We start from the raw sequence: 27298 nt of genomic DNA, 5'->3' as shown, positions 1-27298 counted from the left end.
GCTGAGTGACAGCAATCAGAACAGCCACCGCTTGGCATACATGAATGAAAATGTCTGTTCTGCCTCAGGCTTGTGCAGCACTTCATGTCCAAGCGTTGTCTTACGTCGCATCCCAACAACAGGAGCTACAAGTCATTGGTTGTTCACATAATGTAGGCACGTCTGTTTACACAACGTAGGCTTTTACTTCGTTCCCACTCGTGCAGGAGCAGCGCCGTCCCTGCCCCCATGCTAAATGCTTGCAGCTGAAGCAGTAATGGAGCAGTAGTGACAGTCCTGTGTGACGTGTGAGGACAATGAAGCGTGGAGCCAGCGGGCAGCGAGGAGCAGCTCTGCCAAATGCTTCGTGCAGTCACTGTCATTGCTGAAAGTCCATTCCTGAGAGGATGGAGGCCCTGAGGAGATGATGGATTCGTGCAGTGTTGTACATCCCAGCTCACAATTTTTTGAGTGATACGTTTCCACACTTCCTTTCCAGGTGCCTTTGTACTTCTTTGTTCTGATACTCCATTTTCTCTGTGTCTTTCTCCCCATCGGAAGCTGTCACATTCTCCCAGAGTGCAGTGTTGTCAGTCAGCCCTGCACTCCTGTGCAGAACCTCTTACAGCTCAGCAAAACATCACATCTCATGGCTCTTATTTTCCAGTTCCCATTATCTGTGATCATTTGGGAACCAAGGTGGGAAATAAATCCCTGCCTGGGGCAGCAGCAGGGGTTCTCCCAGGTGAATAATGGACACTCCAGACTTAGGCTAAGGTGTGTCCTACACAAAGACAAACCTTGCCCCTAAATGCCTCAGATTTTCTTTATTCTTTCATCTTCCACAGCCTCAGTGAAAGGTTAAATGAAAAAACATTGCTGTTGGGTCCCGAGCGGCCCATGCCCTCAGGAGCTGCAATGGGGCTGTATGGGAACTGCTGAGTCCCAGCCTGAAGCACTGATTGAGCACCTGGGGAAAGGACCAGGTCAGCCCTGTGAGCACAGGTGAAGGCAATTCAGCTGTGTGATTTAAAGGATTGGAGCCTGGCTGCACCTCTCTTAGATCTCACTTAAGGGCTGACTGCCACTAAAGAACAGATCTTCTAGAGGTTCTTCCTTAGTGGAGCTTTCCTCTGTAAACTTGGAATCTTCTGATACAGGTGAGCAATCTTCTCTCCTTCCTTTATGGCACTTTTCTATTGTGCCACTCCTTCTGTCATCACACCTCTGTTGTAATGCCTTTCCCATTTTATTGATCTTCCTAATTGCTACAGGCTGATTTGGGGGCCAGGGTCATCCCCAGTATTCAGACCTTTTTCTGCAGCTTGTGGGGATATATATCCCACAGATATATATATATATGTGTGTGATGCAACCACAAAGCACATGCCCAAATGGAGAGCCCATGTGGGTGAAGGTCCTGCAGCAACTTTGGTGGGAGGCTTGGTATTTTCCTCTATTTGCCCTCTGTATGCTGTGGCAGCTGCATGCAGCTGGGACTGCAGTTTAGATTTTGCTATTGATTCCCCTTTTCAGGGCTACATGAAAGACCCTCATGTTTTACAAAATGTAAATGTACACTGTAGGAGAGCTGGGTAAGTCCTCTGTCTGTGTAAGTGGTATCACTGAGAGATAAAATTTCCTGTGGTGAGAGTAGAACGGTGCTTATGTAAACTGAAAGCCCTGAAACATGAGATTGTGTATAAAATGTCTGCTAATACATTTGTGGTGGCTGCTACAGTTCAATAGAAGGTCCGTAGGAGAGGGAAGAGGGACACTCACTTCTGGAGTGCTGTTAGCCCATAGCCACCACAACAACCCATGTGCTGAGGCTCTGAGCAGTGCTATGTATGTGTAATGTAATAAGGCACAGTAGAGCAAGGGGGGAAGGCTGCAGGTGGGATGGGATCACACTTCTGCCTGACCTGGGCACCCTGTATGCAGCTGGCCCCACATCAGAGGGACATCACTGGACTCTCATGGTGCTTAAAGCATGGTGGGATGGCAGCAGCAGGAAGGGAAAAGGCATCTCTGATCCCCAGGTCAGATCCCAACCCACCCATCGTGCCCACAGATCATGTCCCTCAGTGTTGTATCTCCACTGCTCTGAACAACTGCCTAGGGATGGTGACTCCCCCAGCTCCCTGGGCAGCCTGTGCCAGTGCCTGAAATGCTTCCCAGTACCCAACTGACCCTCCCCTGGTGCAGTGTGAGGCTGTTATCTCTGCTCCCATCCCTGCAGCAGCCCCTTCCTCTGCAATAGAGATCAGAGCGAGCACCCCACTTCTTTCCCCCGTTGTCTGCTGGGGGCTGGAGGGGATGGGCTGTAGTCTAACTCCTGAGCTGTCTGAGTTGATGTTGTTATCTGTCATGTTCAGGCTGACTCATTCCAGGATTATGTGGGCTTCTTATTCATAGTGCTGCTATAGGAAAGTACTTTCTGCATAGGTTTGGAGTATGAAACCGAACATATTCTGATTGTAGACTGTCTAAGACAATAGGAAGTGCACTGTGAAGGTGCCGTCTGTGCTACACTAATTCCACAACTGCAGAGGCTGCAGTGTGTGTTCCTGCTGCCATGCAAGTGCTTTGGTAACTGCCAAAATTGAGGTTCTCACCATGGATGAGTGCTGCCTGCCTGCTTTTCACACGTGTGTTTTAGCTGGTTGACAATCAGCCTTTTGCTGCATTGCTGTGGGGTGAAGAGCTTTTCCTTGTGCAATGGCTGCATCTTCCCCCCAGAGCTGGTCTAACCGTGGCTGCTTTCCCCTGAGAGCAGAAATGCTCTCCCCACAGAGCAGGTTTCCCTCGTGCAGCTCCCAGCCATCTTCTTCAGGCTCTGGTGAGTGTTTTTCCTTCCTGCTCGCTCCTGGCAGCGTGAGGAGCTCTGCAACACAAATATTTATGGATGAGGCAGTGTTTGGATTGGGGAGTGAGGACCACAGGTCAGCTGCACTGCTTATCTCTTGGAGATAATGGATACGAAGCACATGGGCATAACATCTCACAGCTCTGGTTCTGTGGGACGTGCTCAATTGCAATGTAGTCCAAAGAAGGCAGAGGCTCCTTCACAGCAGATATTCACCGCGGAGCTGCACAGCTTGGCACCACTCTGCAGAATCTTGGCAGCACGTCCAAGGCTGTGGAGAGCAGCTGTGAAAGCACAGCTATGGAAGCCACTGGGCAGCGCCACACAGCACGGGGCTGCACTGAGCACAGCGTGGGGGGTCCCGGCCCCATCGCCCCAGAGACAGGGGCAGAGAGCACCGACCCTGGGGAGCTGCTCTGTAGCTGTTCTGTGGGCACACAGTGAGCTCTTCCTGAGCTCTGCCAGTCCTGCCTCTCCCCGGCACGCTGAGATTGTAGGAAAATAATAAAAATAATGGCCCGGCTAATGAATGCCCTAGGAATTCTCTAGGAGGCCTTCAGACACCTGCATTAATACCAAATGAGTTCACTCTGATTAATGTTATTGAAACAAATGTCACGGGAATGAATAATGGCTCGGTCATTATTTTAAAGTGTTGCTACTGGATCTATAAAAGCCAGTGATTCAATTCTGGGGAAGTAATTCTGCATTTCACATCTAAAACCTGTGCAGGGTTCAAACTTTTCTGAGAAAAATAGCCACAAAGAGAACACGGAGAGCTGTGTGTGCTGTGTGAAGGCAGGCAGAGCGCGTTCTGCTCCTGATGGCAGCAGTGCCCATCCATGGGGTGCTTCTCTTGTGTGGTGGATTTCTGTGCTGCAGGTGACTGCAGAGCTGCTCCTGCTGGCTTGGGTTGGGTTTGGACCAAGCCAGGTTTTTTGTTTGTGTGTGTTTGTTTGTATTTTGCTCTTTCTGAAGGACAGTTTGGCATCACCCTGTGAATTCAGGATGAGGTCATTCCAAGATCCATATGTCCAAATGTTGTTATTTTTTGCTCTGTGTTGTTTGCAACTGATATTTTTGTGTAAATAATTCTCAAGTGAGAGGAGCCGGATTGAGAGCACGCATCCCTGGAGTGGTGCAATGCTTTGTGTGCTGAGCAGGCAATCTCACAGCCAACACCAGAGACTGTGAGGCTCCCAGTGCCCCGAGGGCCCATGGTGGCACAGGGGCTCCTGTGTCCCAGCAGCACAGCCCTCCCTGCCCTCATGCTGTCCCGGGGCAGCGCTCACCCCGGCTGCTCTCAGATTGCTCAATATTTATAATGAAATATTAATGTTTGAAAATGGCTTTAAAGATGAGGAACTGATCTTCATTTCAGACTTTTCACAGTGCTTGGGAGCCTTGGAGGAGGGGAAAGGGAGCGTGCAGCAGGGCTGTGCACTGAGCTGCAGGCTGTGTGCTGTTGTGAAGGGCTGGGTAAATGTTAAGCATTACCATTTTTATTCATTGATTTATATAGCTTTTTTGTGGCATTCGCAGGCATGAGCTCACCTTCAATCCTAAGAACACGTTCTGTTTGTTCAAAACAACTGGAACTTGGTCAGAATGGTAGAAATCAGACCTCCACTGGGTTGATCTGCTGACAAGAGCGGCCTGCTCCTGAGTTCTATGTTCAAATTGCTGTCTTTCCATTATTCACCTCTTACATTGATTTTTCTTTTCCTTTTTTTTTTCCCCCAACACTTAAGCACAGCATTCTACTTATCTTCACCAAAAAATTAGAAGCTAAGAATGAACACTTTAATTTACATTGCTGATGTTTTTCAATGCCTATTTACCTATGCAAATCTTTGTAGTAGTTTGTGAAGCGTTAGGAGACATTCCTTAGAAACTTGATTAAAATCTCAGCTGGAATAAAATATTTAGGCAAAGATGTTCCCATACTCTTCAATTACTCCATAATGAATCATCTCTGTTAACCTACTCGGAGGCATTCAGTTTCATTCAAAGCCTGCTTGTAAGTGTTCCCTTTTGGATTAGCATGATACATGTAAATTCATTTTAGCTTCTATAATCCAGTTATAAAATGAGAATAATCCTTCTTTGCCTGTCTCAGGGGCGAAGCAAAGAGCTGTGGGTGCCGTGCTGCCTGTGTGTTCTGTGCTGCCTGTGGTCTGGGTGCTCCATACCAGTGCTCCTCACCCCAGCACCTCTCCTTGCTGCATTCTCTGTGCATTGCTGCATTCTTTCTCCTTGGGTCTCAACTCGTGCTGAGGGCATCACCACTGAGTTTGGGGTCACTGCAGCTGGGGCAGGGCAGTACTGTCCTTAGGAGAAGTCATAGAGGTACAGAACATGAAGAAAGCAATCTATATTGGATTTTTGAGTATTGGCAAAAGAATGCAGTGAGGCTTACGGTGCATGTCTTGCTGGGGAGGTAAAACCATTGAAGGTGGAAGAAATGTAGTAAGGGATAAAATTTATGCCATTTACTTCATTCATTTTAAGGCACTGCATTTGCCAGGTCACAGAACTATTTTAGCTGTGGTGATGTAAGGTCTGTTGAATGTCATGACATTGGGAGGAGCAGTGTGGATCTGCAGTGTGCATTTCGCTCTGCAGCCGTGGGGCAGCGGCTTTAAGCACCAGGCAGGGAGGGCTGCAGGGTGTGTGCTGTGGGTGGGACAGCACTGAGCTGCCTGCAGGTTGCTGCAGAGGGTCCTCGTAGTGCTGAATGACTCTGAGGTGAAAAGGCAGGTGGAATTTGGTGTAAACCAATGTGAAGAGGGAAAGGAATCCCATCTGACCTACCCAGTTACACTAATAGTGTTTAGGGTGACCATTTCCCTCGAGGGACCTGGGCTGTAGTCAATAATAATATTGTCTCAGTGCTCAGAGGTACTTTCAAAATGTGTGCTGTTGGAGAACTAAGAAAGGAGAAGAGCAGGGAGAGCATGGCTGTGCATCTGAGTCCCAAACAATCCTGTACTGAGAAACTTTGGATGTAAACCTGGTATGGAGGCGATTAGGAGAACAAGGGAAGTGGAATTTCTTCTGTTATTGTTTCTGGGAACACGTGAATAGATATTGGCTTTTCACCTGAGCACGAGTGGTCTGTGCAATCCCGGCTGTTGTGGAGACAGCTGGGAGGATACAAGTGTGCTGCAGCTTCCAGCAGCAGGATGGGCAGCTGCCAAAGACACCCAGCAGTGTTCAGATAGACACAGATCAAAGGGAGAGCTTCCAGAGCATGTGCAGTGGGCCTGAGGATGCTGAGGAGGCTGAAGGCTGACATGGGCACCTGATGGAAGGAAAAGCCAAGGGCTGCAAATCCAAAGATGGGGCTCTACTGGCCATGGAATCAGGAGCTCCTGTGAGCCCTGCCTGGGGAGGAGAAGGACCTCAGACATGGGTGGGACGTGGCCTGACTGTGCTGTCTGCCTGGGACTGGAGCTCAGTGCAGTGCTGAGCCAACACGTGTTGTGGGTTTTGTTTGTTAGTGCCTTAAGCCTCCTAATTCCTGAGTAGGTGTTTAATTTATTTTCCTCTTGAATTTTTTTAGCTTTAAGAGGCATGAGTCATTCCATTCCATTTACCAAAGGGCTATGCTCCTGGATGTTGCTTCAGTGGATATTTGCAGCAGCTGCCTGCTGTGAGTGGGATGCTGCTGCTGCTGTGTTACAGGGCAAGATGCTGGGAAGGGAAGCTGAGAAAACTGAGTAATTTCTGGGTCGTAAGCCACTGAAAGGAGTCCCACATGTTGATGAGAGAGATAGTGTGTGCACCAGCAGCACAAGAACCAGAGCTTTAAGTAAATGAGGTTGGAGATGAAGTGATATGTTGTAAATGGGCACAGCAGCAGCGGTGGTTGCCAGAACTCAGTTGCTGTTTCTTTCCTCACAGTTTCTCGACTGTGCAGAAATATTGAACATAACTAAAGGATGTGGCAACCCCTCTTTGCTTATCTCCTTGTTGTGAATGTTTTCTCTTCATGCTTCACGAGGGAAGGCTCGTGTCTCCGTGCACTGGGACAGCTGTGTGCGTGCTTTGCACCAGAGTGACATTGCAAACAATAGGGGAAAAAAGATAGGAAACAAAGAGTCATGTTCTGATATGTTGCCAGAACTAGAGGTTGATAATTTAATCTTCTGCCGAACAGAATGCAAAACCCCCACTTGCATCCACATGCAAACCATACAGCTTGTGGCACAGATGTTGGGGAAGCCACAGAGATAAATTGAACACAGTAATTAAGTTCAATGGCTGGGATTCAAACCTGGGTCAAACATCTAATTTCTCAGATTTGTTGTGGCCACATCTCCAGTGATTTCTATAATATATGCAGCTGTCACAAATACCCGTCATGAAAACCTACAGAAGTTGCAATAAGCCCCTTATATACCTTTGGGTAAAGCAATAGATACTTCCTCAAGATGGGGTTTTTGTTGGAGCATTGGCTCCTTTGTGATCCCCTCCTGGAAATAGCGTGCTGTCCTACAGCTGAGCTGCCACCCTGGTGCTGCTGTGTGGGTCTGCAGCTGCTGTGTGTGCACAGCTCACTGCCGGCGCCCGCAGCGTGCAGCCGCGGCTGCCTGCGCTCTATGAGCGGTCACCTAAGCAACAGGTTTCACATCCGGAATTAATGTGGAGCAGCTCTTGTTGCACAGAACGGAGCAGTGCGTGAGCTGGGTCTGGAAACAGCTGCGTTACAAAGCGCTGTCCTTCTGGCAAAGAGGAAAGCCTCGGTGGGGCTGCGCGTGGTTCCACTTGGCGTGCCCAGCGCTGAGCTCCTTTGCTGTGTGCTCTGCTGGGATCAGAGCTCTGGGCAGACAGACGGAGATGTTCCAGACGCAGACTCCCTTCTCCCTTAGAGCAGGACATAAAGCATGCTGCTGGGGTGGTGCCTGCCTGCCCCGATGTGGAGCTCTTTACAATTTCTGGTCACGCAAAGAGCTGCATCGTTACAGGCAGGATTCACAGGAATGTAATTCTGCTGGGGGATGCAGACAGGCAGGGATCCTCCCCATGAGCTGTTTCACATTATCTGGAATGTTTATGGATGGAGATAAATCTCTCCTGACCGATGTGACCCCTTGGCAAGCAGGAGCAGGTCCCACTGTGCCGGGCCCCAGCTTCTTTTCATGTTTCTGAAAACTGTGGGGTATTTATCCCTCCTCATAAACATGACTGAGTACAAAGGAGATTTGATCTTGTCCTCTTTGCAGCCCAAGCTCACAGGGTCTGACTTCTTGCTATCTGCAGACCTCCACTTATCTCCCTGCATTCTGATGTTGCTCCCACCTTCAGCTCTGACATGGCATCACAGCACAGTGCTGTCTCCCCCAGGAGGGCTGTGGCTGATGAGAGGCACTCTGTGCTGCGCTTCCCCACTGCTGTGCTGCAGGCTGGGAGTGGTGTGTAGCTGGCTGTGCAACCTGGGCAGGAGACCTCTGCCAACTCCCTTCCTACAACACTTATGTTCCCAGAAATGCCAGTAAATATCCTTGTGCTTGAAATAATAGTTAAGGATGGATGTTAAATGCTCTGCTGTTTGCAGACACCTTCAAAGAGCTCTCCTTTTAACATAGCAGGGCTCTGAATAAAGTGTAATAACTGAGTCCTAGCTTTTTTGGGAAGGTTTCCATAGTCCTGCTGCCAGCCACAATCACAGCATTGGAAATTTGGGAGCTCAGTCAATGCTGCAATCACATTGCTGGAGAAGCTGCCTGGAAGGCTGTGGCCACACAGCTCTGTGCTCCCTGCAGCACTCCTGTTCCCCTCCTTGTACCATCAGCAGCACAAGATCTGCACTTCAGCTGAGGCTCGGGCTGCACACGGAGCTGTGCTGACACACAGCTGCTCTGGGGCTCGCATTGCAGCCACCTGGGTATGCTGCTGGGAGCCATCTAGGTGAGCGTGCCTTCTGGATGCAGTGTTCCTCTGGTGGGCATGTGATGGCAAGGCAGGTTTGTTCATTTGTAATGCAAACGTGCCCCTGGAAAAAAGGGTTTGCTGTGGGATTTCTTGAATTCTTTTCTTCCAAAGGGTGACTTGAGCTGTACGTTTCCATTCCTTTCTACTGCTGTATTTTCAGCTTCCCCATTTGGGCATTGGATTTCCTGAAAGGGGGGGGGGGGAGGAATGGAGGGAAGTGAGGTGAAAATGCTGAGCCCCTCAGAAAGTGCCCATATTTAGCAAAGGCCCACAGCTGTACAAACATGAGGCCTCGCATGGAACAAGTGGACTGAAACCCACCTGGCTCCTTTGCTTTCCCTCACCATGCTTACCTCAAACAGAGAGCTGCACTTCCATGGCCGTTTTTCAAGGGCAATGCAAAACCCAGCGGGCAGCTTTGGCTTGGCCTCTTGCTCAGATTCCTCTTTAAGGCTGCCTCCTGCCATTGACAACCACAGCTGTCAGCAGTTCTGTGAGACCGAGTGTCGGACTTGGTGTGAAAGAGCTATTGCAAGGGATCCCTGTAACTGAAGGAACGTATCCTAAAGGTGAGGAGAGGGGGCCCTGAATTGAGAGACAGGCTTTTGCTCAGGGATGTCACTGCTGGCTCCTCGCTGCATGCTGGTGCATTGCTCTGCACCCATACTCCGTGTCATGCTCTGCTCTGCCCCCATGCTCAAGCCTTTCTCTCCTGTTCTGTTGAGCATTTTACTTTTGATTATGAATTTAGCATGTTGTGTTATGAATTTAGCTTGTTATTGAATTGTTTGAGCATGGCTTAGCCCTGAGTGAACTTATGGTAATAATATAAGATCAGAGCCAAGAGAAACAGAAAAATCCTCAGCATGTCAGCAGGGAGAGAGCGCTCACCTTGCTGTGCTGTAAGGACAACAAAGCAATGTCCAGGCACTCTCAGCCCTATCCAGCATCTGTGTGGTGCTCTCTAGGGCAGAGCAGCAGTACATCACATCACAGCCATGAGCAGGTGAGGTATTTTGTTGCCTCTGTGACACACAACCCTTAAAAACTGGTGTGAGAATTGCAAGGCAGCACAATAGAAAGAAAAACGCTGCAAGTGTTTTGCATTAAAAAGCATCTACTTACTGAGTTATATATCATTAGAAAGGTACTTTAAAACAATTATTGTCCAGTCCTGTAAAACAGAGTGCTGTCATTAAGCATGTGAAAATGGTTGTCCCGTTCCACCACCTGTATCCATGCCAGCAGGACACAGAACACAGGGTATTTGGTACTGGTCACTTGATAGTGGGTTTGCTCCCTCACGGCTGGGGGTTTGGTGGCAGAATTTGTCTCACAGAGCTCATGGAAAACCCCAGCCTTACACCAGTCATCTCTCTCTCTTTCTAGTGGAGGCACAGGGCTCCCTGGGAGTGCAGGGATGCTGGAAATAGCTCTACTATCTTTAGTTCCCCTTCATGGTCCCCTGAAGAGAGCTCCTGAGTCAGAAAGGTCAGCAGATGCCAGCCCCAAAGCCAGAGGTGTTCTGGCAGGAATGCAATAGAAAATAATCTGCCTCTTTTAAAATAGTGAACTCTATTAAATGTAGATGACTTTTAAATAAACTCCCGCAGAAGCCTATTAGTTAAGTGGATTAAGTATTATAAGAGCTCCTTGCAGGGCTGCAGGGAGGATGCATGTAGCTACAGAGCAGAGCTGCCAGCCCTGAGCCAACGGCTGCAGCAATCACAATGCACACAGTGCAGCACGCCTCAGCTTACGGGGGGAGGTTTAGCCCCAAAATCACAATGACACCAAATCCAGCCCCACTTGAGGATCCAGCAAAGCTGTGCCCGGGTACCAGCAGCGATGCTGTGTGGAGCTGTGACCCCTCGAGTGTACTCACCCCTTGGATCTGATTTTAACCCCGTGTATTTCTATCAGTTTTAATAAGTGGATTTATATTGGACACCAAATGTTGACATTACCTCCACTTGAAGCGCCTGCCTATGAAATGAGTCGGAATAGATTCTCCATGGAAGTCTCTGCAGCGCCAATAAGGATTAATTAAAACTCAAATGTTCTTCATTGTATGTTAATTGAGGAATTGCTATTCAGTCAACTTTCTTGATTTGGCTGTGTGTTAAATAATCATGGAAGTATTTCACCTAGTCTTACTGTTTGCTTAACCAATTAATTAAGGAGAGGGATATTCTGCATTTATTAATATTTTAATTGGAGAATTGTATTCCCGGTGGCCCAGGCATCTACATATGTTCAGTTTTTGTGTTTATCTTTCTTGTCTCTTAAATGACCAATGTTCCTGATTGTACACACTGCAAATTTAAGAACAGATTTGAAGTACTCTGCACAACTGAGGGCTGGGAAGCAGCGCTGGGCTCCATCCCAGCTGTGCTCCTGTAAATCTGGATTTACTCCCCTGCCACAGTAACAGTTACTGCTACCAGGGGACCAGAGTTACATGCAGTTTAAGGATTTAACTGTTACCAGTTCAAAGAAACATTTTAAATGGTTACTGATGTATGGAAGTGCACTTTGTAGCCATCAGGGTTGAGCAGGTGCCTGGGAACTCCCGCAGCAGCTCCCTGTGGTTGTGGAGCCCTTCACGGCTCTGTGCATGCTGCTTTGCTAATGCTTGGAGGACTGAATTCGCTTTGCTTTGTCTTCAGGAGGAGATGAAACGGGAAAGATTGTAGCTGCTAGGATGGGGGGAAAGAGAAGTGCTGGAGGGGCTCCTGGCCGCAGCAGCCTTCTGGCTGTGGGGTTTGGAGACGCTGAGTTTCTGAAATATGAAAACTCCTGATTTCTGAACTCTGGCTGCTGCAGACAGGATGTCCGTGAGCGCTTTGGTTTGCTCTCCTGCGTTGGCTTCAACACAATGGCAAGGAGGAACTGCCGCAGCTGGAAGGAGCTGCAGACGACTTTGGGCTGGTATCTTCACTGGTGTGGTTTCTTCTGCTGAAAGCAGGGAAACGTGCTGGGGTGGGCCCAGCTGCTGGGGGTGTTGGTGATCTGAGAGCCGTCTGTGTGTCAGTGGGCCGGAATGCTTCACCCCATCAGCACGGTGCCCTTTGCTGTGGGAGCAGTGGGAACCGTGCCTGCAGCAGGTGAGTTCTGCTCCCTGCTCCGTGCCAGGTGCTGATGGTTGGTCCATGCAGGACCCTGGTGGGATGAATGCTTGCAGCTTTACACTTTGTTTTTATACCTACACGTAGGGAAGGAAAAAAGGAAAAGGAGTGAAGTGGCACCTTTTAGAGATTTATTTCCTCTTAGAACATAAGAGCAAAATAATCAACATTTGTGACTCTGAAGCGGAAGCAAAGCATTTCAGTGTTTTTCTCCTGCATGCTTTCTTCCCCTGCACTCTGCCACGGCCATGCAGGCAGCACAGCCTGACAATCTCTGCTCTCCAGGTTCCCTTCCAGGGCTCCTTTTTTTTTTTTTCCCTCCCTCTGTATTTAAAGCTTCTCTAACTTAATACAAGTTATTTTTAAAGTCCATGCTCTGACCACAGACCCTGGTTTAGCAATACCAGTGGTATCTAGTTGCATTTAAAGCTGTGAACTAGCAGCCTGCAGGCAGAGAAGCACTCAGCCACTTGCATAAATCCTGATGGATGCAATGGGATGTGACCATTTAGTTGAAGTCAGGTCACTGCACTAAATATAGGAAGTCCAGTTAGCAGATACTGGCGTGCTACCATCAGCTCACCTGAGCCCATAGCATCCAAATTTCGCACCTTAACCTCTCTGAGGCATCAGTTCATCCTCTTAGAGTTGCCATCTGAGCTTCTCTTTTGTACTGTGTCATCTCTGTTATTCTTGATTTACGATCTCCTTGGTGCTGCCCATTCATTTATTTATATGTGGTATTAAACATTTAGGAAATGACCCTCGGTGATTCATTAAAACAAATGGGTGCACAGCATGCATGGGAATGAGAAGCTTTGCCACATCAGCACCAACTTTGGCTGCACCACTCAGGTGTGCCAGCACTGAACTGCACAAAACCTTGGATGAAGGTTCTCTGTTCTGTTGCTCATGGCCTCTGGGAGTCATAAAGCCCTGTTCTGATATTGGATGACACTGAATGCTGGCAAATCACCAGAACTGAAAATCAGGGTGAATCATAATTTGTGCTCTTATAAGAAAAAAATAAAAAATCCCATTATATACATCTAGCACTGCCCATCCATCCAAATCACCTTGGAGAAGTCTGCTATTAACCAATCTCTTTTGGGTAATTGCTTTCCCCATAAGAGCCCTCTCCCATAGAAGTACTGTCAAAACAAGGGCAAGTTTGGGTCCATCAACCTTGCCAATGTCCTCTGACATTATTAGCATAATTCATCAGCCATTAATGACTGCAAGATATATGGGATATGCTCTGGTTAGCACTTGGACAGACTCCTTCTAGCTCTATTTATGCATTTAGTCTGAATGGAGTTATTAAAGGTCGTGACTTCATTTCCAAAGTATCAGGTGAAAATAGTTTCCAATTTAACAAACAGAGGAGACTGCTTGCAATGAAATGAAACACCGTCTTTAGTAGTTTCTTTGATTTTAAGAGGTATTTATTAAGAGTTTGACTTTCATTAACTAAATCCAGGTGTGGCCTGGAGGAATGAACGATGGCACACGCTGCTCACAGGAGCTCTGTTCACTCCAGTAATGAATTTGGGGACTTTGGGTTTTTAGAGACCAGCAGCAGGATTTCTTGTCCTTCTAGGTGCTGGATGACAAGGAAAGCCTGCAATGTAATCACTCCCACGTGCAGAGGGGTTTTACTGTAACACTCCCATTTCCATTTTATAACCTGAGATTTAGCTGCAGAACACCAGTCAGCCAGCGCTGGAAAAGGTCCTCGCTGCTCTCATGTTCCTTTAGCAGTGCCTATGCTAAAAACCTTTTGGCTGAATGTGTTACTGTTAAGCTGATTTGATATGGACATAGCACTGAAGGTTATGGATACCACTATACTAAAAGTGTGCCACTTCTTTTCCCCAGCAGGAATTCTGGAGCAGCCATCTGCACTGCTGATTTCTGCCAGGACATCCTGCTTCACTTTTTTGTGTCCTACAACAATTTATGCCCTCAGCAACCTGCACTGTGGCCACCGGGGTTCCCTCATTGCCAGCTGAGAAATCTGAAAGCATGCATTGCTTCATTTTGCCCCATTTCTTCAGGGAAAGTTGAGGCTCCCAAGCAGAATCAGACAGAACTCTGAACTGTCTCTGCTGTTCTGGCAGTGGTGAAGAGTGATGCAGTTTGGGTCACCAAGTCCTCCATCTGTGGGCAGGCTGTGACCTCAGAAACCTGCTTCTTCATCTGATGGCTGTGAGGAAAATGCTGCTTCTGGGGAAGAGTTGCTTTGGGAATGACCAGGCCGGGGAGCTGGATGTGCGTGCATTGCACCAGGCTGAAATAAGGAAATGCTTTTTAGAACAAGCAGGTATGTGTACTGTGAGCATAACACCAGAATATGTAACGGCCCTTTGTGAGGTTTTACCTCACAGTTCGAGACTCTGTGCACCTTCATTCTGCTGAAGCCGTGTATTTAGGACTCCAAACCATAAAGCCAATGGTAATCAATCGGATCCTCCTGCTTTGGTTCACGCTCACTGTTCCCCAGGAGGAGCCGTTATGGTTGCAGGAGCTGAGAATTTATTTGGAGGGTGATTGAGGCCTCAGAACACATCTGGGCATCGTGCACGTGACCATACCAAAAGAAAAGCGTTTCCTCCATGGTCCAGTTTGCCGACGGACCTTGTTGTAAGGGATGGTAATGTTGTAAGGGATGGTAAATAGGAATTAATGAGCACTGCTGGTAAGAGCTCATTCTGCGGCTGTCAGAAGGGTCGCACCGCTGTGCCGGGTTGCAGTGTGTGCTTGGCCTGGTGAGCTCCCCCACCTCCCCAGACACCATGGCGGAGCTGTGCTGATGCAGACCCTGGCCTATTCTCAGCACACTGTTTTGGCCAGAGGTGGCCCTGTGATCCACAATCGTGCTCTGTTTGGAATGGAAATGGGAGCCCCCAGCTGACTGCTGTGCAAGAGCTGATGAGGAGCAGAGAAAGGAAGAGAGGGAGTCAGCCTCCACGCAGCCGTGCAGCTACAGAGTTTCTCGCTGTGGTTTTGTAATGAATTGTATGGGCTTCCTCTTCTCCTCAGGGGCGTAAGGTGACATAACTGTGAGATAGGAGCAGCCACCAGGGCTGCTGGCAGCTCTCTCTGAGCAGCAGGCACAGCCCTCCCCTGCTGGCAGAGCCCACTGCTGCTGCCCATTGTCATTCCATGGACACCTTGGGCTGCTCCTGAAACTGGCTCACCAAAGACAGAGTTATTTGTCTATTTTTCCTGGATCAATCTGGCTTGGGCATTTATGAATGCCTTATATTGCCTGTTGATTGGCTATCCAACCTGACAAGTTGGTAAAAATAATAATATCAATAATATTAATATTAATCTATAGTATTCTTGAAAAGATGCCTGCTCTTGATGTCTTAGAGTGACATAACCAAACTATTTATTAAGAAAGCTTGATTTAAAGCCCAGAGATGTCTCTTAATGTTTACAGGGAAATAAAAAGGTAGAGTCCCTGCCACTGGTGGGAAGAGAGGAGTCCTAAATATGTGCAACAGTTTCAAAAAGTGATTTTTAATAAACAATTTAAAGCAATCCTTCCTATTTTTGCAGTTCAGGTGACATGCAAGCAGCACAGCGAGCAGCGATGCCTAAAGCAAAACAAACCAAAGAGAAAATCTGGGAAGGCTCAGCAACACAGGTAGGATGGTTTGATTTTCTTTTTTTTTTTTTTTTTTTACTGCAAAGAAGGAAAGTTTGGACTAGGAATGCTACTCTGAGATCTTTTTGCTTTCTGAGAGTTTGAGGAGTAATTAACACAAATGCCATCAAGGCACTGATCCACCCAATGCTCAGAGGTCAAAACGCTTCATCAGATTAAGGGATTAAGAGATCTTGAGAAGATTGGTGAAGGTCACTTCAAGGTTACAGTGGCCAGATTTTATCTTAGTGGCTGCCTAAATGAGAGAGATGAATGCTTGGACTTCTGAAGCACTTTGACCCACATAGCAGAGAATGTAACCGCTTTCAGGTGTTTACATTTTCCTGCAAAGCAAGTTGTTCCTGAGGGGATTGAAAGCAAGTGATGGTTTGTACCTATTGCAAATCTGGAAATGTACGACAGAGGTTCACACAGGGAGCATGAGGAAGAGGGGCCGAGTGGGGCCGGGCTGCACAGCTCCACGCAGTGCTGCAGGGCACGGGGACCCACAGGCAGAGCAGAGCAGGGCCTAAGGCTCTCATAGGAGCTGACTTCTCCTTGCTGATGGATTACGCTTTAATACCTTCTTTCAGAGATGGCCAGGAATAGTCACTAATTAAAGTAAATAGATGGATGAAAGATGTGCTGAAAAATATGTGTCTGCTTGCCAAGGGGATGTGTAAGATGATGGCAAGTGTGAGAAAGCGCCGCGCTTGGAATTTCCCGGTGCGGTGTTCCACATGTGTTTGTGTTAGCTGGTTTGGGCTGGTTTGAAAGGAAATGTGCAACGAAGAACTTCTGCAAAAGCACCGATAACAGCACCGAACACTGCGCTCCATGGCCGCCCAACAGACAGACAGCACAAAACACAGCAAAAAGACATGGGTGCCTTTTGGAACTCCCAGGGGAGCACCGCACCCACCTGCACAGCGCCTCATCTGTTGCTCTGCGTGACACCTCTGCCTGTGCACCCCCAGCAGCACAGCACTGCTGGCAGGCGGTGCAGCACCGTGGGCTGAGCTCATCCTGGACACCATCCAGGGGCACCGCGCTCAGCACTGTGCACGAGGGGCAGCCCGGAGCCAGAACTCACCAGGGGGCCCTCCTGCATTTCCACCTTTGAAAAGAGTCTGCACAGCCCTGCAAATGTGTCGGCTTTGCCTGAACAAGTAAAAAAATCAAAATCTTCCAAGAATGAGAACAAACCTCCGGAGCAGGAGGAAGGCGGCTGCACGGAGCTGAGCCCGATGAAATCATCTGCTCAGGGTTCGCCCTGCGGTCACAGGGATGGGAGCTGATTGCTGCATCCCTACAGGGCCCGGAGCCCCCGAGTGGGTCGGTGCTGAGACCCACACGGTGCTGAGCAGCACTGCAGGGCTGTGCCAGAGCGGGGCTGTGAGCAGGGCCAGGGGAACGCTGTGGGTCCTTCAGCATGCTGAGCTTGCTGGCTCCTGTACTCTTAATTGAGTAATGCATCTCCTAATTTCCAGCAATCTGATGTGCATGTGAAAGGAGAGAGGCTTCAAAATGCAAAAGTTTGCTGCATGATACCAATGGGGGGTGGAGGGGGTCACACACTCTCTGAGCAGCAAAAAGGTTGCATGCACTTAAGGAGAAAAGTGATATCTGGGTGGGAGAAGGTGGGCGAAGTTTGAGTTGAAGCCACAGGAAGCTCAGCGTTAGCCCGTCTGAAACTGTGTCAGAGTGGGAGTCTGAATTTATAACATCCCTGTAAGCAATGCTCAGCATTTAAATTTAGAATTCTTTCTGTGGGCGACGCTGAAGACAAGTGTGTGAGGAGCTCGTGCCACTGCCCTGAGTCCGACCTCGTGTGACGGCAGTGCGCTGCCGGCCCTCCTGCTCCCAGCACACCTCAGAGCAGTGTGGGACCGGGGCGCCTGCGGGAGCCTCTGTGATGTGTGACACAGCACTGCTGGGTGCTGCAGGTTCTGCCTTTTTGGCTCCCTGTCTGTGCTGGGAAATGTGTAGCGAGAAGCACACAAGGCAAACCTACCTGCCACCCCACGCTGCAGTCCTGTCTGTGTTGCCTGTGCGTCTGTAGTGCTGTTACGAGACGTGCCTGTGCCAGGGAGCCCTTGCTCTATGATGTGCTTTCATTCTGGAGTCATGACAATAATTTCCAAAGCAGTATTCTGTTGGGCTGCTTATCTGACATTACTGTCTAATTTGAGATGTCTCAGACTTTGATTTGGTTCTGGTTTTAATTAGGTAATGATTCTGCTTAACTGTAATCTCAGCATCCGAGAAGAAAACAGCGAGAATCATGATTGGCTGACTGCAGCACATCACTGCTGCTCTCAGGAGCGGGCGGGTAATTGGCCATGCTCCGCTTAACGTGGTTAGCATGGTTGTTAATTACTTCACTCACCAGATAAGTGAATGCTTGTAAGCAATTAGGGCTCAATTCCATGAGGAAGGACACGCACAGGGGTTTGTTCACCTTCTTTTTGCCATGTGCTCTGGGAGTTTGAGTTGATCTGAAAGTGTGGCTGTGAGGAGCTCCTAGCAGTGGGAGGTGGGTGCTGAGGCATGGGGGGATGCAGCTGTGGGACAGAGGGCAAATCAGAGGTGGAGTGAGTCCCTGTGCTGTCATCCAGCACTAGGTGAAGATGGGAAGTGGCTGTAAGGCCCAGTGCTGCTGCGTTCTCTCATCAGTTCTCCTCTGCAGTTTTCTCCTGGCAAGCTCTGCTCCAGGATTTGCAGGGGAGACCTCAAAGGATGTATTAAAAACAAACAAACAACAACAAAAAAAACCACTGGAAGATGCCTCCAGAGAGCCTCTTGGCCTGAGCAGATACGAAGATACGATGCTGCTGGGGTGTGAATGCGGGTGGGTGTGAGCTGGGGGTTCGGCCCCATCCCCCTGCGCTGCCCCCACCCTGCACTGCAGCCATGAGGGGGGGGGGGGATGTGATGGTGTGATGGAGGGATGTGATGAGGGGATACCATGAGGGAGGGTGTGAAATGGAGTGTGTGGGCCTGGGAGGGACGAGGCAGGCACTCAGCATTTGCATAGAGATGCAGAAAAAAGCATCTCTGCTCTGCATACTTCTCCAACTAGAGAATGCACTCACCAAGTGAAAGTGTGGGGTGGCACCCACGGCAATAGAGGAAATTTACTGCATGCACTCACAAGGATTCAGATGGACTATTTTGTACTTGGTTGTTATCATACTGCATTGTTGTTTCTGTGTCAGAAATTGTTGCTGTATAATGTCTGTTGACACTGCAAGTCGATAGATCTGAATAATCGGTTGAAGACAGTGAGTTTGTGTGCTTTTCTTAAAGAAAAACAAAGAAGGAAAATGAAACACTGCTGCTTTTCAGAATTGCTGTTTCCAGGAATGTTGTGCTGGGAGAGTGGGCCATGCAGCTGTTTGCTTTGCTGCAGATGGATGAGTTCACAGGATCCCAACTCACTTCTAAGTTTATCAGGGAAATGCCTGCAAACTTGCCAGACCCCTGTTCCCCCTCCTCATTCAACCTTCTTTCGCAGTAATTGGAGGTTATTGAGCTTCCTGATTCCCCTGTCATTTTGATGTCCTCTAAAAGGTGTCATGCATACGCACTTCTTGTGCTGAAGAATCCATGACTGTTGACTTATAATCTTTGTAACTTAATGGATGAAGCAGGAGGGGCTGTGCTGTGCTGTTCAGCTCCAGGACGGGCTGAAGCAGAGCAGTGTTGGTGTGCTCACACCTGAGCCGGGCACTGAGCTCATTGCTCTCCTGTAGTGCCTTCTGTTACACAAATGCATTCACCCAACGCTTGAGAGATCAGAGTACTTTCACTCACACCCATGTGTGGATGTACTGATGGGAGGGCAGTTGAGTTCACCTCATGTTTCCAGATGTGAAAGAAGTTTGGGTACACTGAAAAACATTGGTCTCTTCTGTTGCCCATTTGATTTGATGCCGAAAGTAAAATAAACAATGGAAAACACCTCTGGAGACTTGAAGAAGACGAAGAAGAAGAAGAAGAAATGAAAAAGTGGTTGGTTCATGGAAGGCAACTTAGAAAAGATGTTTTGGGAAGGGTGATGAGCAGTGCATGGAGAAGGAGAGCTGATCAGGAGCAGGAACAAGATCCAGAAGGCATAGCATCCATGAGAGACATGCAGAGAAATGATTGCTTAGCCTCTAAATAAGTGGAAGGACGCTGAGGTCATGACTGGTCCTGCAGCAAAAAGCCCTGGCTCTGCTCGGAGCTGCCAAGGGGGGCAGAGTCCCTGCCCTTCCTCTGCTGCTCAGGTGAAGAACCTGGAGGAGCCGACCCAGCTCAGCACGGAGCTCATGGTGTGGTGCTGGCAGCTGCACGGTGTGGTTGTGATCCCTGCAGCCTCAGAAAGGAGAAAAATTGCCCTGGCAACAGGCATGTGCTCTGAACCATGCTGTGCCTCTGTAATGGCACGTCTTCACTTTTTACTCCCATCTGAATACAAGGAAAGGCCTTGGAAAGAATTATTTTGGTTTAGAGCTCATTAGTATGGTTACACAACTAAAAGTACATGATGGCGAAATATTTTATGGTGTGAGAGAGGCAGACTGGCACAGGAAGGCAGAGAGCCTCGTCGGCAGCAGGTGTGCCCAGCAGCTGGATGCTCCACACAGAGCACTGCTGGCCACCTCTGAGCAAGGGCTGCGTGTGTCCTGGGGACATCCAGCACTTACTGCTCCATTAATGTGGTCTGACCCATGATATATCCAGGGGTTTTTCTTTTTTCTTTTTGTTTCTCAGACAAAGCAGCCTACCCCTCTTGCAGATTTTGCTTGAATTGAAGCCTATTTCTCTTTAGCATGTGTTTCATTTCTGTTCACTGCTGGGACATGTAAAGCAGCGAATCTGCACGGGGTTAATGCCTCAGCACACTAAGAAAAGCAGAGGCTGGCAAGGAGGAGTGGGAGAAAGTAGATCAAGAGAGAGTGCTTTGTTCCAGTTCAAGGCTTGAAGTATGAGACGCTGTTATTGGAGGCTGAAATAATTCTGTTAAAGGGATGGGATCTCATTTTGCTTCAGTTCAAGATTTAATATTTCCTTGGCCAAGCTAATAACGTGGGGAAGGCCCTCCCCACAAATATTGCAGGCACTTCTCTGCAGCCTCACGCACTTTTCAGATGGCTGTGAGAGCAAATCCATGCTGCAAAGTGAAAAGTGAAAACTTTCCTGAAACACTGAGGATATTTGCACTGCAAATCACTGAAATCTGAACCTCATTACCACGGACATCATTAACAACCAGTCACTTACACCCTTTGCACATAAGATATGTCGAATATCATCAGTTGAAATATTAAGTAATTCCTTCATCCTCTGAGGAGCAGAGCAGCTGTGGATCTGCACTGGGAGTTAAGTCTTGCTTCTCCTCTGCCTGCAGTCTGTATGGTACATCTCCAGTTCAATCTCCTGCAGCACCATGTTCTCTTTCTTCACAGAGACACGCCAGAAGACTTGATGGGGAGAAGCCCTTGGTTTCTAAGAAAGGTGTGGAGAGAATTCAGGGACTCTCCAGGACAGCAGGAGCTGTAATGGGAGGAGCGGGTGTGCAGTGTGCCTGGTGCCGGGCTGAGGGGCTGCAGCTGAGGGGGGCACAGGAATTGAATGGGCAGCGCTCAGCCCCTGAGTGAGGAAGAAACGTGGCACAGACAGGATGAGGGCTCTTCTGTCTGTAGTTCAACATTCACCAGGGCTGTCTCAACAGTCGTGCTCGTTTGCTTCTCTTTGCTGCGGATGGGAGCAGCTCAGGCTTGGCAGGGCAGGGGACTTGTCATCTCCTCCTTTTCATACACTTCAGCGCTTTGCAGTCTTGGCAGAGCGACATGCTGAAGGCGTTCTGCTCTTCGGTTTCCAATTCTTATATTCCCAATGGTGATTAAACAGGAAAATCTCCTACAAGCCTTTTCTTGTTGGATTCTTCAGACCTATTTCGAGATCAAATAGGCTTTGAGCAGGTCTGGATAAGCTCAGGCACTTAATCTGCTTGAAAGGAGGGACGGGGCGACGTGCTCGGCACAGTGATGGATCGCTGTGTGTTGAGTAGCACTCCTGTCCCCACACGGAGCTGCTGCACGGCCCTGGCACCAGCATTCTGCAGCACGGTGCAACCTGCATGGCATGGCTGAACCCGAGGGCAGTGCAGGGATGGATGCAGACACCTCGCGTTGTCTGCTGCTAATACTTGAGCAGGATCGTCATTATTGAGGCTAATTAGAATTCAGTGAGAACGGGTCGTTCATTAGAGAGAGGAAAAAATGTGCCACGGAGCCCCGGATTTGGTAGAACTATTTCACATAATTAAACAATTCCACATCTTGGCATTTTATCCCTCTTGTTATTGTTGAACTTTGTTAATAAGTTTTTAATTGCAAATTATCTCTATGACACAAATTACAGTGTTTACTGATCAGCAAAAATACCACGATAACTTTATTGGGTGCCAAGTCCTTCAGAAGCACCAGCTGCCAAGTTCTGTCTCTTACACAGTTTGGCATTAAACTATCTTCCGGTTAATTAAAATACGGCGACTTCCGGTTTGAAGTTCTATGGGCAGCACCAGTTTCTGGCTAAAGCTCCAGTAGGGAAAGAAGGGCTTCCATGAGGGCTTCAGTTGCACAGCACAAGTTTGCCCATGCTTCTCTGCCAGTCTGGTTTGTGTTCTGCGTTGTGAAGGAAACGTGTGAGCATCCATTTTCATTCAGGTTTGTCGTTTCTGCTGAAGTGACTAAGAATTATTGAAATTAGCTGATATTTTGGTCAGGAGAATAGGCTGAAGTTTTCCAAAAGTCTCAGTGAGTCTTGTCTCTGTTTCTGAGGGGGTTTATCTTTTAGTTTTTTGTTTTGTTTTGTTTTTTTGGTTTTTTTTGATATTTATTTTTTTGTTTTGTTTTTGTTTTTTACATATGCAAAAGAAGACTGTTTTAAAGTCACAGAATCACAGAGAATCACAGAATTGTAGGGGTTGGAAGGGAACTTCTACAGACCATCAGGTCCAACCCCCAGTGACATGCATCAAGACTTTATAAGTATTCAGGTGATGCCAAACAGCAACCAAACTGGAAAAAAAGAATTTCCATGTCAAACCAAATACTTGGCTCTGATGCAGCACTTAGCAGCAGTGCCCACTGCCCAGCGGGCTGGGTGCTCAGCAAGCAGTAAGGCATGGCTGCCGTTTCATCAGGCTGCCAAAGAGACACGGAGCGCTGAGCCCCTGCTGCCTGGCCTCTGAAATAAGTGCAGCACAGTTCTGAAACGAGCCAGGTGTTTAATTGGGATAGCTCATTAGCTGTGAGCATCAGCCTCTGGCACGTGGCCGGCCCATTGCGTGGAGATGAGCTGGGGCTCCTCTGGCCCACGAGGCTGACGGCAGCATCATCTGCGAGACCTGAATTTGTGTCCCTCTCTGTTGACCTTCTGTGGGATCTCGAGCAAACATTCATCCCTCGTGTTGAACAGACGGCATCTGTAAAGCATTCAGAGCCGCTCCTCAGAGCGCCCATGGAGCAGTGAGCAGAGGCACATCCCACCATGGTCCCACAGCCATTTCACAGCTCACCTTCAGCCTCTTTAGAAGAAAACAGTCAGTCCAATTTTAGCTGAACTTTGTGTGTCCAGGTCAGTGTCAGCTGGCAGAGACGCACGCCCTGTGCATGCCCTGGAGCATGGGATGTGCACTCCAGGTGCACTCTGCATCGCCGCAGGGTGAATTACTGTCCCCTGAAATCACTTCCAAACAACCCAAACCTTCAGAATGCACTTATGGGTCTCCTTTATCTGAAGTAGCTTTTCAGAAAGTGATCTCTTAGTTCAGGTAAACAGAGATGCACAGACCAAACACTGCTGGGTTTTGCCACTTCTCCGTAGCTTACATTCCCTGGCGTGACCTCAGGGTTTGTTTGCTTCGCTCCCTCTGAGTAGAAGGGATGCAAGGTTTCCCATGGCCAGATGTTGTTATGTCTCTACTCCAACCCTCTCTAGAGACCAGGACATCATTTTATCCTCCAAAGGGCAAATTCATTCTGGAGCAACCTCAGCTGCTCACTCTCTTCCATGTTAGCTGAACAGAAGTGAGCTTTGTGCACACGGTATGAGTCCTACTCAGTGTTTTGTTTCAACTGTGTTTCCTTGGTTTTATCTCATTAATGCTGGGCCCTGTGAAGTGACCCCTCTACTAGACATGCATGCACTGCACTGTTTGCGTTGCAGAGCACTGAGGTATGAAGACCAACCTCCTACTGCTTTTTTCCAGCAACTCAGAAGCTCTTCTATACTACCACTCTACTTCAGAGGAAACAGCTGTTTTTGTTTGTCTTCATTGCGTGCTTCTCTACGTGTTTCCATTTCACAGATGCTAAATTATATGTGCTGGCAATGAACATTAATGCTGCCCCCGAGGAAGGCTGAGGTTTGGCCACGTGCACATTAAAGGTGCAGTGCCAGTGGCACTGGGATGGCCACTCAGAGCTGCTGCTGAGGCTGAAGGACGCCTTGGTTCCCATAACCACAGCCAGGGAAAGGCCCCACAGGGCCCCACTGTCTTCAGCTCACACTTCATTTCCTTTGGGTCACTGCAGGAATAGGCTTCCCCAGTCCAGGCTGTAAACATCCCTGTATAAATACAGTTTGCAAAAGCTGTCTGATGTGAACATTCCCCAGTTTGTTACAGGATGGTATTATAAAACACCAAATACCAAGAACAAGAAAACAAGTACAGATGGAGTCCCATCTGAACGTCTACAGGTCCGCACGCTGGAATTAGGCCTGGTAGGTTAATTATTTTAACATTCATGACATGCAGCTTGTGAGGGAGAGCTGCATAGAGGCAGACTAAGCTCCACATTTAATGTTCCTAGAAGGTCAAATGACTGAAAGTGACAAACACAGCGTTCAAGCTCCTTTTTAACTGGATGCAATTAATTAGACCAGAAGTGAAAACAGTTGCTTAAGTACTGAAGAAGCAGCACACCCTGCAAGTCATTATCATATGCCCAGAATAAATCCCTGTAGCAGTGTCAATCTAATAGTTGTCAACAGTGTAAGTGAAGCATTAGTCACCGACTGCTCAGCAAATTGTGTGTTTGGAACAGGAACAGCAACCAGCCATCATTTATCCTGAAGGACATCCCTTATTTCCTCTGTTTTAGAGGGGTAAAGGAAAGCTAAGAAAGTAAAATGCTAAAAGCCTTTACAGAAGCAGCACTACGAAATGTGACTGTTCATATAAAACGATTCTGTGCCTAATTCAGCCTGAAGACCTTTCAAACATGTAACAGAGACTAACCCAAAGTCTAAAGCAAAATATAAATCCATGTTTTCTCGAGCTGGAATTGCACACCCAGAGAACCAACTATGTGCTCTCTGTGGATATTTCTTCTTGCACTGACAACTCAAATGAAGAAATGGTGCAAAGGAAAGAACTTCCCAAATGCACATCTCTTACAGAGGGAAGAGCAAAGTATGCCTTTCCCAGAGTGAATGGAAGCATTTATTTTGTGTGCATCAGTAAAGACAGCAATTGTTGTTGGCATGAGGCTTGCAGTACTTTGTACACAACTCTTGTAGCTGCCCCTGCTAGATTATGAGCTGCAAGGCAGCACGCAAACAGAGCAGACATGGTAATATAAACCTTGGGAGCGGAGTTTCCAAGAATAATATTCTTGAAACAGTTTTTGTAGTCAGTAATCACAGCAGTTTTTGTTAGAGGAGCAAGGAAGTGAGCGTTAAACCTTTGCAGTCGTCTGCATTCAGCAAGGTGTGCTGTCAGCAGGCTCAGCAGAGCTCAGAGCCACAGTGGCTAAATTGGCATCTCCTGGTGAGGCAAGAATGCCACAAGCTGCCAACGTGAGTGCGGCCCTGCTTCAGTTAGGGCAGCAATTCAGCTCATTTAACCAGGCTATGGTGAAAATGGTGTCCCCTCAGTAGGTCTCAGAGGAGCAGATCTTACTTTTCCTGGTGCTCTCATCAGATGGTGGGGCTGTGGCTTCATAGGACAGTTCAGGAGTTAGGGAGTCCCCCAGGCAGGATTCAGTGAAATCGAGGTGCAGAGAAGCAGTGCTAACTCCAGCACCGGCCTCAGTGATTTGGCAATCTCTGTGGCAGAAGTGCTGGAGGAAGTCATACATTTAGTTCAGGCCTGAGCGCAGCCCATCTCACAGTTCTGGGCACAGAAGGTGACTTCTGCTCCCATAGCTGTGGGCACTCACTGTCCCATGGAGGGAAGGTTCCTGAGCTGAGCAATTGGTGATGTCTGCATGGTGTAAATGAGGAAGCCACCTGACACGGCGCTGTACGCAGCATTACATTAGATCAGCCTCCTTCCTTTTGCTGAATGCTTCTCTGCTCATTTATCACCTCCTACATTCACACCACACTCATTCCATTTGCCTTTTCCTTTTCTTCAGATACGCATTTTTACCATGGAAAAAGTCAGCACAGTGAGGAGAACAAGCACGTATCTCAGTGCAGCTCGGGAGTTTAACTGCCACCCTCAGACAGGAGGGATAGGAAAGGGGAGGGGAAGCAGCGGTGCACCCTGTGGCTCATATCAGCATCCCTCTTGCTAGAGGTGCAGTTTCCTTTTGCACAGACAGCTCAGAGGTGTTTCTGCAGAAGCCAATGGAACTCATCCTTGTAAAAATGGAGGCAGTCTGAGTTGGAAATGACACTCCCTGCAATGGAAAAAACTCACAAGGAGCAGAGCTCCTACTGCCAGCAGCCAGCTGAAGGAGCTGGGGAGCGGGGAGCAGAGATGGGATCCTCTATCACAAAGCAGAACTGACCTGTGGAGTATTTATAAATCATAGCCCATTTCTTATCTTTTCCCTCAAATCTCACCAGCTTTACCTAAAACACAACCAGACCCACCTGCCTGCCCCCTTGTGTGGGGTTGGGGCACGTGGGTGAGCCCCCATCCTGCTGGGTGCTGCCCAAAGCCAGCTGTGGCTGTCACTCCCACACCATGGGGTCAGCTCAAAGTTCCCATAACTCGGTATGAGTTCCTCCTCCCTTACACACATTGCATAGGGAAGGAACGTTTTGGCCGTGTGTTGGGTGCTGTTTGGAGGCAAAGCACCAGGGAGAATTCTGAGCATGCTGCCTCACTCCAACCAGCCGCAGCCTGCCAGGCACTGAAGAAATGCTTTTATGCAACGGACAGCATTTGATGGAAGCACTTAATTTTCAACTTTAGGAGTGTTACATATGGCAGGTTGTAAATCTGAGAGAGAATAAATAGAGGACCCGTGTGGGGAGTTTGCTGGTGGAGCATGGGCTGCAGTGGTGTGAGGACACACAGATCTGGGCTCAGGGAAGCACTTATGTCAGAAGCAATGCTCTGCTGGGCTGGAGCGGGATTTCCTTGGGGAAGAACAGGAAAAAACTGCATTTTCAAGAGTGCAGGAGGGTAAAATCTGGTTGGGGGAGAGAACCGTCTTATCCAAGAAATCTTTTGTTTAAGAGAAATCCTGTTACAGCTGTGCTTCAGTGATTTTCCCTCATGTGAACAGGAGCAATCAGGAGCCCACAATCCATTTCCTCACACACTACTTGATTATGAATGGAAGGTGTGGAGACAACGGAGGGATGGCTGCAGCTAAAGGTGCAATCTGAGCAGCACAGGGCTGTTCTGCCCTTCCTGAGGCACTGAGTGCAGCTGTGGTGCAGTGGTGGTCAGCTGTGTTCTGCAGAACACAGTGCTGAAGGTGCAGCAGTGGACAT

General features: G+C 48.4%; 1 long non-coding RNA gene across 1 annotated transcript; it reads left to right on the top strand.

The window, feature by feature from the left end:
* Window positions 1–1037: 1037 nt before the first annotated feature.
* Window positions 1038–25636, top strand: LOC128083935 (uncharacterized). Its single transcript, XR_008208253.1, has 4 exons — window positions 1038–1139; window positions 13792–14236; window positions 15481–15568; window positions 18917–25636. It is a non-coding gene; the product is annotated as an uncharacterized LOC128083935 (long non-coding RNA).
* The last annotated feature ends 1662 nt before the right edge of the window (window positions 25637–27298 follow it).

This window comes from Tympanuchus pallidicinctus, unplaced genomic scaffold (assembly GCF_026119805.1).
Source record: "Tympanuchus pallidicinctus isolate F22 unplaced genomic scaffold, pur_lepc_1.0 scaffold25, whole genome shotgun sequence".
Classification (NCBI taxonomy): Eukaryota; Metazoa; Chordata; class Aves; order Galliformes; family Phasianidae; genus Tympanuchus; species Tympanuchus pallidicinctus.
Note: the sequence above shows the minus strand (reverse complement) of the source record. Positions and strands in the feature narration are given on the sequence as shown.